The following is a 14,775-nucleotide window of genomic DNA, read 5'->3' as shown; positions in this document are numbered from 1 at the left end:
TTGTAATTCTCACAGGCATACATGAGCTAGCTTTAATTAATCTAGCACAGACTCAGCACATGTATGGCAACTAGGGTTCAACAAGGCTACAAAGTCTATTCCAGATTCCAGGCAAATAGTGTAGGACAGTTAGCCTGGATTGCATTCAGCACTAAGTGGTCATTAGCAGGATACAAATTAGCTAATTAAAAGCAGACGTGAGTACCTTGTTCAAAGGGTCCTCATACATCTATAATGTAGCATGAGCAGATCCAAAGCTGAGGCTGAAACTGTAGAGCTGGCTCCGAAGTTTTCTCCAACAGCTCAGAAGCAGCTATGCAGGCACACACAGTGAGGCTATTTCACACATGATGGAGCTGCAGTGGAGATGGAGCTTTTACACCTGCAGAGCCTGCCAAAATAATGTAAAAGGGCAAAAGGGAAGGTGGTAAGTCTAATCAAAGACAAAGTTTTGGGCTGAATAAAACACTTAACTGCGTGGAAAATTCCATTAGATTGATTAGATACTTGCCTTAGGGCCCTCTTAAAACACCTGTTTAAAAAATAATAATAAAAAAAAAGATAGCTTTTGCAATGCGGCTTAAAAATATTGGCAAAGCAGGAAATGGAGCTTATTAGAGCTCAAATTAGATCTGAGATTTATGTGAAGAACATTTGGTCTCTTTAAAAGGCCTGCTTAATCCCTAGATGGCTTTTATTATTTCTATTATTATTATTTATTTATACAGTGGCATGGTATACATGGCACTTTACAGACAAATAAAGAAAAAACATTGGTCCTCCCCCAGAGAGTTTACAATACCTGTTCAGGCAAAGAGTCAAGTGCAGGAGTAACTTTTTTTATAGAATAGCCTCCCTGGGAACCAATGAGATTTAAAGAACAACAAAAAAAATCAACTTACTGACATGATTCCGCCTTCCAGATCAGACCCTCTAGTCTCAGACATTCAGTCTTAAGTCACAAGTGTAGAACCCAGTTCACAGGAGTAACTACCTGAGTTTCAGTAACTTCTGTTGAGCGAATCTCAGTGTTTTGTTCCAGGTTATGGATGATAAACATAAGCAAAAGCAATAAAGGGGTGAAGATAAACTGGTTTGTACTGCTAAGTTAGTTTCAGTGAGAGTCTTTCACTAGTATTTGTAATATTTTCTCAATTGGAGGAGTGAAAATAGTCAGTGATTGAGAAACAGCTACAGGAGGCCGTTTAATGCAAAACAGGGAAGCTGCAGTTTTTTTGTTACTTCTTACTGTACACTAGTGTTAACGAGCTGTTTCTTTAGGGATGACTGACCAGATCTCTCCATCTCTACTCTCAGACTTCTGAATTTGAATATTATTATAGTGAATGTATTATATTTCAGGTATAAACTTGAAGTAATATTGTGTGGAAGTGTTCTTTCTTATTTTACTTTTCAAAAGCACTTATGGTTCTGTTAAAAAAACCTATATACTGTTGGTTTCTTTGGAAGATGACAGGATACTATTCTCCTTCTTACCTTCATGATGCCCCTATTTCTGTGAATGGAAAATTGGAGCTACCTCAAGTGACTTCTCTTTTGGAGGGTAGTGATGACTAGTCCAAATGTACAACCCTATTTGCCTGCATATAAACTTTTAATAACGTTCATTAAACTTTATTAGAATTGTACATGCAGCCAGATCAGGGTTACAAATTAAAACCTCAATCCAGCAAACACTTAAGGAGCTTTATTCATTTGAGCAAAAAAAATTTCTATACTCGCACACTTAAACTGAATCTGAAACCTAAACAAAATCCCTTTTTGTTTAGTCCTCTGATATTAAACTTAGAAACATACAGTCAAGAAAGAAATTACATGTTACTACTGCACAAAGGAGCAAACCACTCCCCAACTTTTTTGAAACTGCATTTTTAAAAATTATCACTATGTATAAAAAAATTTCTGATGCAACAGGGTTGGAAACACCAATGAACAAATGAAATATGACCATATGCATGTAACGATATACAAAAGTCCTGGTCAACAGGGACACTGAAGTCTGAAGAGGCTTTGCAATAGTCTTTATGGGCAAAAGGATCAAACCAACAGAGCCTGATCTGAGGGCCCTGTGAAGCCAGTAAGATTTTCCCCATTGATAAGGTTTGAATCAGATGTACAGTGACAAACAGAACTGTAGGTAAAGATGCAGCCATAAAAGCCATAAAGAATTTTTAAAGACAACAAACATAAGTGTCATAAAGCCAAGGTCAAACTCCCATCAACCAGACAAGTATGTGTGAGTTATACCTTTTAGGCCTAAATACAGTATTCATTGGTATTGATTTACCTTGAAACAAAAGATAAATTAATCAATTTATTTTAAAAATATGGTTCTATTAATTGAGTAATTTCCTTTGACAAATATTTCCTAAACCCATTAGCAGTTATACTATTTTTTTGTTTATATCTGACATGAGACTATGTATCATTATTCATGCATAGTCTGATTCTGATACCTTGTTTACAATTTGTTTTGTATATTTTGTTATGTAAGCAAGAATTAATATACTCAGAAATGGAAGAAATATGCTATATTATCTTTGACTACATTTTTTTTTAATATGACTGTCGTGGTTTAAACCCAGTCAGGCAACTTGTTCACTCACTCCCAGTGAGTGGTGCCGAGATGACAACAATCGAGGTCTGTGTGTTCCCCCCCCCCCCCCGGGGTTCTCCCCTTCCCCACTCCCGGAGGAACGGGGAGGAGGATCGAAAAAAGTGCAACTCCCGCGGGTTGAGACAAGAACAGTCCAGCAAGCAATGTACACAAATCACCACCGCTACTATCAACTACAACAATGATAAGGGAAAATAACAAGGGAAGAGAATACGATACCACCGGCCAAGAAAATGAGTTCCACCCGGAAGCCCGTGTCCTTCCGGGTAACTCCCAGTCACCCCCCACCCCGGCCATGACGTGCTGTGGTATGGAATACCTCGCTGGATAGCCCGGGTCAGGCGCCCCGTCTCTGCTTCCTCCCGGCTTCCCCTCCTCCCTGGCAGAGCATGAGCCTCACAAAGTCCTTGGTCAGGGTAAACATCACTTAACAACAACTGAAAACATCGGCTTCACCAACACTGTTCTCAGGCTGGAAGTCAAAACACAGCACTGCACCAGCTACCACAAAGGAAAAAAAAACATGACTGCTACTGCTGAGCCCAGGACAATGACACACATCATCTTTAAGTTACGGACAACATTCAAGATAGTCTGAGTAAAACACAAATAAATACACATATGGGCAAGGACAAATATGCTAACTGGAAAATTCTATAGAATACAGGCTTGCATATGGGTACATTAAGCATGTGTACCTATAAAAGCAATGGAAATCATAATCTGACTCCAAATTTTCGAATAAGCATAAAAAATTGTCTAGCTTAGATAATAACAGTCACAGGCTGCTCTCCTACAGCAACTAGGTGACAAAACCTCAGATCTTCCATTTCAGTTTCTGCACATGGGAACACCCCATCACAATTAGTACACTCTTTTCTAAATACTAGCACCCTCCAGTGTGCACACCCAGTAACATACACCTATCCCTTGTTTGGTGAGCTTCCTACTGCAAAGATAACCCACCACGCAGGAATGCAGATTAGATGTGAAGTAGCAGACGTTTTCATACAAACCCAGGTTTGCACAATTCCAGTGATGGAAGTATATAAAGACCTGGCAATTCTGACAGAGTAATTCAGATGAGAAATTGCTGTGAAAATTTGGAGACTTGCCTTCAGATGTATCATTTCTAAGGCAACCAGGTTTCCTGTCCTCACTTTTTTCTTCCATTGCTGCTTCTCTTAGTCATTTTCAACTAGCGTTACATGAGTGAAGTTCTCAGACCACCTGGACTCAATACAACCTACTTGAGTCTTTTCCTTTTGACTATCATACCTTTTTATCATGGTAAGTCACAGAGCCTGAAGCCTTTCATCACGTGTAGGCAGGCATCTCCCATGAAAGTCTTTTTGTTAACTGCGAGGAAAAAAGGACAAAAGCATTTTTTCTTTTTTTTTTTTTTTTTGTTCTGATACAAAAGAATGTTTCTATTAAGTAGCTGAATTGAGAGTATGATGACTCAAAAAGGTAAGTACCATGTAACTGATTTATGTTCATTCCTGTGTTTCCTATTGCAATTTAGTTTTGATAATTCTTGTTATTTTGGATTTCGAGTATATGGAATGACAGGAAAAAAATTTAATGTTCAGAATGCTGAGACTCCCTGACTAGTTAATAATCCAGGTGTTTGTTTCTTTTTCTTTTATCCTTAGTCATAATTATATTTCTCTCTCAATAGTTAGCTTGGTTTTTATTTATTTTTATTATGTTTGGGTTTTTTAGAAAATATATGCAATTATTATTGATTTGGGCCTACATATAATAGTATGGTTTTGTGGCATTTTAAGTTCTCATATTCACATCAAGGGAAGATGAAATAGATAAAACATCTCTGAAGGAATTGTCTATGGTAGTAACTAGGTTGTAAAGTCTGACCTTATGAAACGAACCTATGTGGTTCAGTTGAAACATTGAAGGGAAGCAATGGCATCCAGAGGGACCTTGACACGCTTGAGAGGTGGGCCAATTCCAGACTTGTGAAGTTCAACCAAGCCAATTGCAAGGTCCTACACCTGGCTAGGGGCAATCACAGGCACAGCTACAGGTTGAGTGGAGAAGTTCAAAGCAGCCCTGCGGAGGAGGACTTCGAGTTGTTGGTCAATGAGAAAGTGAACATGAGCTGGCTTCACTGTGCACTTGCAGCCCAGAAAGCCAACCGTATCCTGGGCTGCATTAAAAGGAGCTTGACCAGCAGGTCAAAGGAAGTGATCCTGCCCCTCTACCCTGCTCCCACGAGACCTCAGTTGGAGCACTCTTTGCAGTTCTGATGTCCTTAACATAAGAAGGACATGGAGCTTTTGAAACAAGTCCAAAGAAGGGCCACAAGGATGATCAAGGGGCCATGAGCACCTCCTGTATTAAGACAGGCTGAGAAAGTTGGGGCTGTTGAGCCTGGAGAAGAGAAGGCTGCGTGGAGACCTCATAGCAGCCTCTCAGTATCTGAAGGGGGCCCTATAAGGATGCTGGAGAGGGACTCTTCATCAGGGACTGTGGCAGTAGGACAAGGGCTGATGGGTTTAAACCTAAACAGGGGAAGTTGAGGTTAGATATAAGGAAGGTGTTCTTTACTGTGAGAATGGTGAGGCACTGGAAAAGGTTGCCCAAGGAAGTGGTAAATGTGCCATCCCTGGAAGTGTTCAAGGCCAAGCTGGGCAGAGCCTTGGGTGATATAGTCTAGTGTAAGGAGCCCCTGCCCATGGCAGGGGTGCTGGAACTAGATGATCTTAAGTTGCTTTCCAACCTTAACTATTTTATAATTCTATTATTCTATTTTATTATTCTATGATTCTGTAAGTTATGTAATGAACATTGTAAACTAGACTGTTGGAGCTCTATGGTATTTCAGGGCCTGTCACGCTATGCCTTCTGAATGCTCCTCGGATTATGAAAATGGTCTAACCTGTCTTGAAACTAAAACTAAATTTTATTCCTACTGATCTACTCACAGCATCAGATTCTAAGGGCAGCTGTGACTTAACAGAACCCAGACAATGTTCATCCAGGTACCTCTTTTCCTTTTCAGAATTTCTATTGCAATGTAATGTTTAACCAAGAAACCACTACCGTTAAATTGTTTAATTTGTTTATAATTAAGAGAATATATTTCTCATCTAAATGTTTTATTAATATCACTACAGATATTGCCAGTAGCATCTTACAGTCATATTTTCAATTAAGTCCCACAGATCTTCAAAGTTATTTATGTGCTCAAATTCTAATGAAAGTATTCTGCAAAGCAGCCGCCTAATGTCTTTCAGGATGTAACTTGAAATCTTACTGGACTTTTACAGATAGATTAGTTTTGATGCACAGGGTCTTAAGTAATGTAGCCATTTTTGAAATCTGTGTCTTTGGTCTGCCATATAATTGATCTAGAACAATGATCCAACATGTTGACAACATCTTCCAGCCTAATCTGGCCCTGGAGGTGAGTCTGAGATAGATGTGTCTGTGAAAGCAAATCATCTGTATAGAAATCAATAAAATGATGCAAAAATATAATAAGAAAACACTCACAGGAGGCCTACTAATAGGTTTTGCAACTCTTCCTTTATATTTAGATTTATCAGTAAACAAGGAACCATCACTGTCTATTACCGGGCACATAATCTTCAAGGCTGTACTTTTTGATTATACAATTTTCATGAACATTGCCTCTAATCAAAGTACCTTACCTGCTAATTCATGTCCTGACATCGCATTTCAGAAGAGGTAGCTGGATTTTTGACTGCTTTGCAATATAATGAGTAGAGCTTGGATGCTCATATTGTAACATACTTTCAAATGGAAAATTATCTTACTCTTAACTCCAGAATTATGATCTGTTTCCAGAATATTAAAATCTCAATATTCTCTTTTCACGAGTAAGGTCAATATAATTTTGTTCCCTATTTAGGATCATGTCCTGGGTTTAGCAGTAGCAGTCAATTTTTCTCCTTCTTGGTAGCTGGTGCAGTGCTGTGTTTTGATTTTCAGCCTGGGAACAGTGCTGATAACACCGATGTTTTCAGTTGTTGCTAAGTCATGTTTACCCTGACCAAGGACTTTGTGAGGCTCATGTTCTGCCAGGGAGGAGGGGAAGCCAGGAGGAAGCAGAGACAGGACACCTGAAACAAACTAACCAAAGGGGTATTCCATACCACAGCACGTCGTGCCTGGGGAGGGGTAACTGGCTTCTGGGTTGGACTCGTTTTTCGGCGGGTGTTATTGTATTCTCTTCCCTTGTTATTTTCTGTTATCATTGTTGTCGTTGGTGGTAGCGGTGGTGATTTGTGTTGTACATTGGTTGCTGGACTGTTCTTGTCTCAACCCATGGGAGTTGCACTCTTTCGATCCTCCTCCCCATCCCTCCGGGAGCGGGGAAAAGGAGAGCTGGTGCGGGGGAGGGGGCCTCAATTGCTTCCAGCCCGGCACCACTCACTGGGAGTGAGTGAACAAGCTGTCTGGCTAGGGTTTAAACCATGACACATCATGAGATAATTCAGGTTGAACGGGGCCTCAGGAGGCATGTAGTCCTACCACCTGCTCAAAGTAGGTTCAGCTGTGGTCAGTGAAGAGCACTCAGGATTTATCCAGTTTGATCTTGAAAATCTGTAAGGATGAAGACTGCATAACCTCTCTGGACAACCTATGCCCCTGCTTGGCTTGCCTTAGTGGGAAAAAGGTTTCTCTTCATTTTCATTCTGAACCTTTCTTGTTCCTCCTTGTGCTTGCTGCTTCTCACCCTCCCACCATGCATCACTGTGAAGAGCCTGGCTCCATGCCCTCATGAACCCCCTTGCAGGCACAGGGGACTGCTATGAGGTCCCCCAAAAACTTTACCTTCTCCAGCTGGACAAGTCCCAAAACCTCAGGCACCTGCAGTGGTTCTTCACTGAACTCACAACAAGCTTGCCAATGTCTTTCTGGTTTTTGTTGATATTTACAAATAAACAACAGCAGTTATCACAAAGTAATGGGTAAAATTAAATCCCAGAATCCAGTGATGTCTTCTGCTTGAAAAAATGGGGTTTCGCAGGGCTGAGATGTCACAGGTAGATTCTTTTTTAATGCCTACCTCTGGCACACTCTATTTCTGAGTTTGCTCATTCTTACCTTTGATATTTATAATGTCTCCCCCTCTTCTAGATATTTAATGACTTACATGTTCCCAAGTCACTTGAGAAAAAATGTTGACATAATAAAATTTTTGTGCTTCAAAGTAATAGGAACAATGGAGAGATGGTACTTATTAAAATATGATTACTGACTTGAACTGTATAGAATGGACATACTTATAAGAGAAAATTCTTGTCCTCCCAGGAGCAAAGCTGTATATTCACTTTTGTTTTCAGTTCCAAATAGCAGGAATGTTAAACTGGAAAATGCACCTATTTTCAATTATGGCACTTTTCTGTGCTTCTTACTTTTCCAGTGGTTTAACTTAACTGCAGCCCAGAGAGGCTGGATGAGAGCAGTGAGAGATGACATCATATCTGTCTGAATTAACAAGGTGATAAAGAAGTACTGTAAGTTCAGCTGAATGGATCAAGAAGTAAGTAGAAATATAGTTTCCCATAGCTGCCTAAGACAAATCATGAGAACTCCTGTCTTTGGAAAAAAATCTCCTTTAAACCAAGACTAATTAATTTCACATTCTTGTTTTTTGTACATATTCATACTTTTTATGGTTCCTTAACCTGAATGTTTTTTTGACTTTTTAAATTTTAATGTGTTATATGCCTTTATGTTAATAAATAACTGCTAGGGTTGTTTTTTCCACTTTATTTTTCTACTATTCACACCATACCTACTTCTACATATTTACATTTATTACAAATGCTCTGCCTGCTGTACCTACAAATTATAGAATGTTGTCTATATGTTCTACCAGGGTTTTTTAATTTCCCTGAAAAATACTTTCATTCACCACGTACCAATAATTGTAACCAACTCTTATTTTCAGTCAATAGAAAAATGTTCACAACTAAAGCATTATCTTTCATTTCAACATGTACAATGAAGATGTGGTTTTGCTGGTATGTATCATGTTTAGAGCTGAGAAACAAGAGTCTAGAAAACAACTCCCATCCTTGACTTGGTCACCAGGTTCCTTTCTGATCTTGAACACATCAAATAAAACTTAAGCTAAAACTTTGTCTTCACAGTTTCTTTATATTAGATTGAGATGCGCTGTATGAGGGACTGAAGCTGCCCTTCAGGGACTCTTAGTGCCATGATGTTACAATGACAGCCTGACTTGCCTCCTGCCACCCCAGAAGAATTGAAAAAGAAATCTATCCACACAGTGGAAAAGATGGCTAAGAAGTGTGTTTTCTAGGAGCTGGTTTAAAGAGTTAATTGGACTAAGAGCCAGGATTAAAAGAACTACAGTAACTCAGGATTTTGGGTCTCAGCTGATTGTCCCCAGGTTCGGCTTAGTCAAAACTACTCTGATAATTTGCAAACCCTAGGCTCTGTCTGCCCAGTTAAAGCTCATTAACAGTTCCAGAGGCATGATTCTTACAGAAACATCACAAAAGAAACATGCACAAAAGAAGGAAGAAAATGTGAGGAAAGGTAAAAGGCTTTTGACAGATGAGCTTCATGACCAAGCATATGCAATTAATAATGGGCAGTTTTAAGACTTACCTGGGCTGACAAAAGTTGGCAAGTAAACCTCACAGGTATCTCTGAGAGAGAAAGCTGTAAGGAACCCCAATTTGAGGAGATTTGTGTTACTGGGTTGAACATTCTGCAAGTAGACTGAAAATCTTGGAAAAGTCTTAATTTCCAGTTCTAAGAAAGAACTACAGAACTGGATCTGCTCCCTAAAACTGTTTTCCTGCTTCATTTATTTCTCCTGCTGTTTTCCTTCTTAATTTATTTTCCCCGCAGAGGCTTGGCCTTCAGCTCCACTCTCTAGATAAACCATATCAAGACCAGATGGGGTAATATGTAATTGCAACATCAAAGTGTGCAGATCTGTAGATGTCTCTGTAAAAAGAACCACGTAATCAACCAAGCTCAGTGTTAAAACATGAAACGTCTTTTGATTGGACATTCTGGCTGTTTGTAAGCCCTACAGTGTCAGACAGGATAGATTTATGTTTAACATTTGTTGATTGATATTTAGTAATTTTTCTATTACAAAAATAAGTGCAAGACTGCCAAGTCCTCCAGTCCATACCTTTAATTATGCTTGTTGTTAAAAGGAGAAAACTTCACCAGATCCTTGACTGACATAAATGGAATAGCATTAATTTCTCCAGGGGAAAAGTACAAACTTGAATTATGGAGTAATTAGTTCACAATATTGTGGTGGTTCATAAAGAATTCTTACAAATTAAATGGACTGCAAGTGGTCCTAATTTTTTGGTTTTTTAAGTTTTACAAATCCCATCCACTCCCATTCTTTCCAGGCTCCTTTCCTGCTCCTTAAGACTCCAGTAGACTGCAATCATAAGGGAAAAAATCCAGTACTCAGTCAATAATTGGGTGGTAATACCACTTGGCACACTTACCTGTGATAATAAGCAATGATGAAACTTATTTTCAGGTAATCTAGGTCTCAAATTGTACTTTCTATAGCTAGTTTTCACAGTTCCAGCACCAAGAATGTACAGAATTTTTACAACAGCACTTCAGAGCCTGTTTGGTATATAATTACTGACACAGTATTTTGCAACAGACCTCTAGGAATATAAGAACAGGTTTTTCATTATTTTTCATTTCAAACAGGCAAGCTGAGTAAGACAGAATAAAATACTTTTTGCAAGAGTCATACATTAAACTGGATCGGGAACAGGGGTTCTTAAATCTCTTCTCTCCTTTAACTCTGACTGCTAAACCTTTTTTTTTTTTCTGCAGCCATAAGAGCTGTCCAGGCATTGCAGACTGCTTATAAAGTTGTTTTTTTTTCTGCAGCACTGCTATTTCTCTGCAAAGTGGTAGAATATAAATATATGACTTTCACCACTGCTGTCTATATATTGTCTTTGAAGTCCTTATTTTTGTTTAATATTAGATAACTGAAGATACCACTCATAAAAGTCAGTAGCACGACATAAAGTTACCCCTCATCAAGAAAAGACCTATTCCTCTAAAAGGCACTAACAGATTCCTAATGATGCCATTTTGTTAAGGAGCCCTCACGATTCTTTACTGAAGGGTGATTTGGTGTGCAAATGATACCAAGAAATACATATTTAATACAAAGCTTTATCTGCTTTATTGATCCCATTAATACCTCACTCTGTTCCCAGAAGTGATGGCTCAGAGATCTTACTGAGTGCTACAAGAAGGGAAGAGGGAGCATGTAATGTTCCCCCAGGTCTGAGCTAGCAGTTGCCATGTTGGTGCCAAACACCTCCAGGGCTAAAAGTACCTGCTGCAGAGAATCCTGCAAAGTAAAGATACACTGCATAGATCATAGATCTAAAAAGTTAGGACATAGAGAGATCAGTAAACCACATTTATCATTCTTGTGTAAGAGACTGGTTGCTTCTGCCCAGACTGCTCCTGGATAATGTGAAGGATAGTGTTAGTCAAATAAGGAAGATATTTGCAATTTGCAAATAACTGGCAATAACCTAAGCAAAAATTAAGATGACTACATTATTTTCTTGCTCTTTCACCAGAAATCTCCTATGTTAACACTCATTCCCAAGCAAAGCTTTTCCACCATATGCATCTGACAGAATCTATCATCTGATAGATGTTTCAGTTTCACCCCCCACCAAAAAAAAAAAAAAAAATCAGTTAATTTGTGATGGAATATTTCTTAGACTATTTGCATAGCTGAGTTAGGCCACAAATGATGGGAAAGGCTGATAACTGCAAGGTTTTATCTATACAAAGGAGAAATGTAAGTATTTGTTTTCTGAGACTGGAGCTAGTTGACTCAGTCTGGTGGCACATACCTAAGGTATAAATCTCATTCAACAAAACTATGAGTCTTTCTCCTGAACTTTAATTGCGTTGGTGGATCATGAGCTATAAGTTAACAGACATTTCTAAAAATTGTTTTAAAACCAAATACATCGTTACTTAGGATAACATTAATACGATGAAAAAAAATCCTAATTTGAATACAGAACTAACAGGCATGAAAGAACAGAGATATGACAGAAAAAATGGAACTTGAGTCTATTTCTAACACACAAAAGAACTACCATCTTCCTATCATATGGTGATTAAGCTTTGTCAACCATGCAACAATTGCTGCCCTTGTTTATTTTTTTGCATTGTCAAAAATAGAAGCTGCCTTTCAAATGCAAAAATGTAAAAGTCACCATAATTAAAGGAAATGCTACAAATTCCTATTAACTAAATTAAAATTAAAAAAGTAAAAAAAAAAGGAAAAAAGGAAAGAAGGAAGGAAGGAAGGAAGTTTAAAGCCTAGATGTTTAGACAGCCCTGCAAGCCCCCTTGTGACCTTACTCTGATATTTAACAAAACATTAATCTTCTTGCCAGCAATTATAAAGAATACAGTGATGTAGTTGGGACTCAGTGAGTGAGTAATAGTAATTCCATTGTTCTCTCTTATTTATGCCTTGGCTGTACCAGGCAGATGAGGTAAGTTGGGGTGTTTTATATATTATTATTCTGAACTGGCAATACATAAAGGCTGATTACACAAATATCTGTCTGTTTCTGAAGCACTGTTTCACACCACTTTCCAGCTCATGATCAAAGCGTTTCAACATTTTATTACGAAATCATGAATCCCCACTTAGTTTGCATATGAATTATAGTCTTTTTTTTTAAAAAAAAAACCCTGGTGTACAACAGTGACAGTGCCTTTTGAACTAAGGAACAAAACAAGGTGTTACACATTGCTTCTTGAAGGCAATGACTTGCTGAATAATTCTGTTTGTTGGAGCACAGTCCAACCTCCCAATTGAATACAAAAAGCCTTGAGACCAAAGATTTCTTTTTTTCTTTTTTTTTTTTTTTCTGTGAACAGGCCAACAATTTTGTTTCACTCACTAGAAAAAAAGAAAAAAGCAGAACCCTATCAAGAAATTGAGAAAATGTTGCCATGTAGCTGCAATTATAACAAATCTAAGAGAGCTTCCTTCTGTATTTCTGAAATGCAATAGTTATACTAAAAAATTTTTAAAAAGGCATGTTTTCAGTTAATAATATCCCATTGTGCAAACCTTACATTGTGAAAGGTTCCATGTGGGTTCTATATACGTGTCATAAAGCACATTAAAAGAATGGTAAAAAGGAGGCAAAGCATACCCTAAAGTTATAAGCTGGTATCCTGCACCTATTTCTTAGGGGAACTGTTATGGTATCTTTAAGTTCACATTTACTATATTTCAAGGATCGACTTCATAACAAAACCCACAATGCTCAATCTTTCTGCTTCAGGAAGAAGAGGGGTTAAGGTATCCATTCAATTTTTTTACCCTTTAAGAAACTTGTATTTGAAAGTCTTAGAACTGTAAATCACGGATTAGAATTCCTCTGACTTTTACAAGAACATCTAATTGTTGATGCTTATGCTAACATGCATGTTTCTGTATGACGTTCTTTTAAATATACCGTGAACATACATGTGTTTTCCTTCACAGTAGTCCAAAAAGTGTGCCATTCTTATAAAATATTTTAATATTCTAAGGATTTTTTCAAGTTTGCTTTACAGAATACAATCATGAACTGTAAACAATCTTATAAATAGAAAAAAACATTTTATTAGGCTTTACTGTCAGTGATTTGCAACTATTCATTTTGTTGAAAGTCTGCCATTTGTGCCACTTCAGTCAAAGCAGGAGTTGGTTGTAATTTTTGGCCTCTTTTATTTGCAATGTTATCTTCTCCTTCTGCTCACTTCTCTGTATTGGCAGAGACAGATTCAGCTCATGTTTATAAATCTGATAATGTCACCAAATCAATATTTAAGGTGGGAGGGTAAAAGAAATTGCTCCTATGTTTCATTACCTGCCTAAAGAATGAAGGATCTAAACTCTGATCGCAGTACTTCCATATGGCTGTACAGTGAAAGATTGCACAGCCAAACAACAGCCTAGTAAGGAATACTTGGTTTGTTAAAAGATTTTTTTTTCAGATCATCAGTAGGTGGCTAAAGTAATTAAACTTAATACAGCATTTATTTTCTGAACAACTAAAGGCTTAGCTTGTTACACTGAACAGTATTTTCCTCTTGGAGTAAACACATGGAGGTTATCCAAAAGCAGATTCAGCTCAATGGCAGCTAATGTAACCTGGCTCTGTACTCCTTGTGGGACTGCAGTGTTGTGGCTGTGAAAATTCATACATCTTCTGTCAGATGATATAATTTCTTTTACCAGCCAATTCAGTACATTTGAAACATTTTACAAAACTGGCTACTACTTCAGACTTCCTCTGTGAAGTAACTTTGAATATCCACATTTGACCTTAATATAATTTCTTCAGTACATCTTAAAACTGGGATGGGTTTAAATTCTGCATAATCATCACTGCATTTTCTATACTAGCATATTTTAAAGCAGAACAGAACAGCATTGTGTGGGTGAGATTAACAATTACATTTTTATAAGTATAAATACTTTATTAAATTAATTAATACATGTATAAAAACCTTAATATTACTCAACCTCCTTGTGCAGACTTCACAGAAATGCCAGATCAAACAAGGAGGTATCCCTGTCTTGATATCAAACTTCAAAAATAATCCATCTGATCCTGTTCACAGACAGAGAGGATGCATCTCTGTGTACCCTGCAAAATCAGTGCTCTCCATGTGTGAGACACAAACTTACAAAGGCAAGAATTCAGAGTTGAGCCTTAAGCCCAGTTGATAATTTGTTTCATTGTTACAGCACATATGAGATATGCAGGACCCCCAGCACCTCTGAAGCTCCTGTTCTGTTCCTGCACAATAGGGGTGAGCTAAGGATTGCATTGTATCCATATCCCCTCAGTTCTGGTGCCTGGGTAAGCTTTAAGAAAGATATTTAATGTTATTTGAATGAGGTTTTATGATGATGTCGAAAAAAACAATATTTGTGAAAAGTAACAAAATCCTCTCTCGAACTAAGATGTGATAAAACTGCCACAATACATCATGCAACTTATTAGGAGATTACACCATTCCTCTGAGCTATGAATTTACGTAGTGTTGGAAACCATAAGAGATAA

General features: G+C 37.9%; 1 long non-coding RNA gene across 1 annotated transcript in view; it reads right to left on the bottom strand.

Moving 5' to 3' along the window:
• Positions 1 to 250: 250 nt before the first annotated feature.
• The window catches only part of LOC130592318 (uncharacterized), a 30,663-nt gene continuing 16,138 nt past the window's right edge, over positions 251 to 14,775 (bottom strand). The window contains exons 2-3 of the long non-coding RNA XR_008970526.1: positions 3,917 to 3,997; positions 251 to 391 (exon numbers count right to left, since the gene is read on the bottom strand). This is a non-coding gene — a long non-coding RNA (uncharacterized LOC130592318). The remainder of the gene's footprint in view (positions 392 to 3,916; positions 3,998 to 14,775) is intronic.

Source organism: Pezoporus wallicus, unplaced genomic scaffold, assembly GCF_028554395.1.
Source record: "Pezoporus wallicus isolate ANWC-B61680 ecotype Strahan unplaced genomic scaffold, APGP_CSIRO_Pwel_v1 contig_3324, whole genome shotgun sequence".
In the NCBI taxonomy this organism is placed as follows: Eukaryota; Metazoa; Chordata; class Aves; order Psittaciformes; family Psittacidae; genus Pezoporus; species Pezoporus wallicus.
This window is presented reverse-complemented; position numbering and strand designations above follow the sequence as displayed.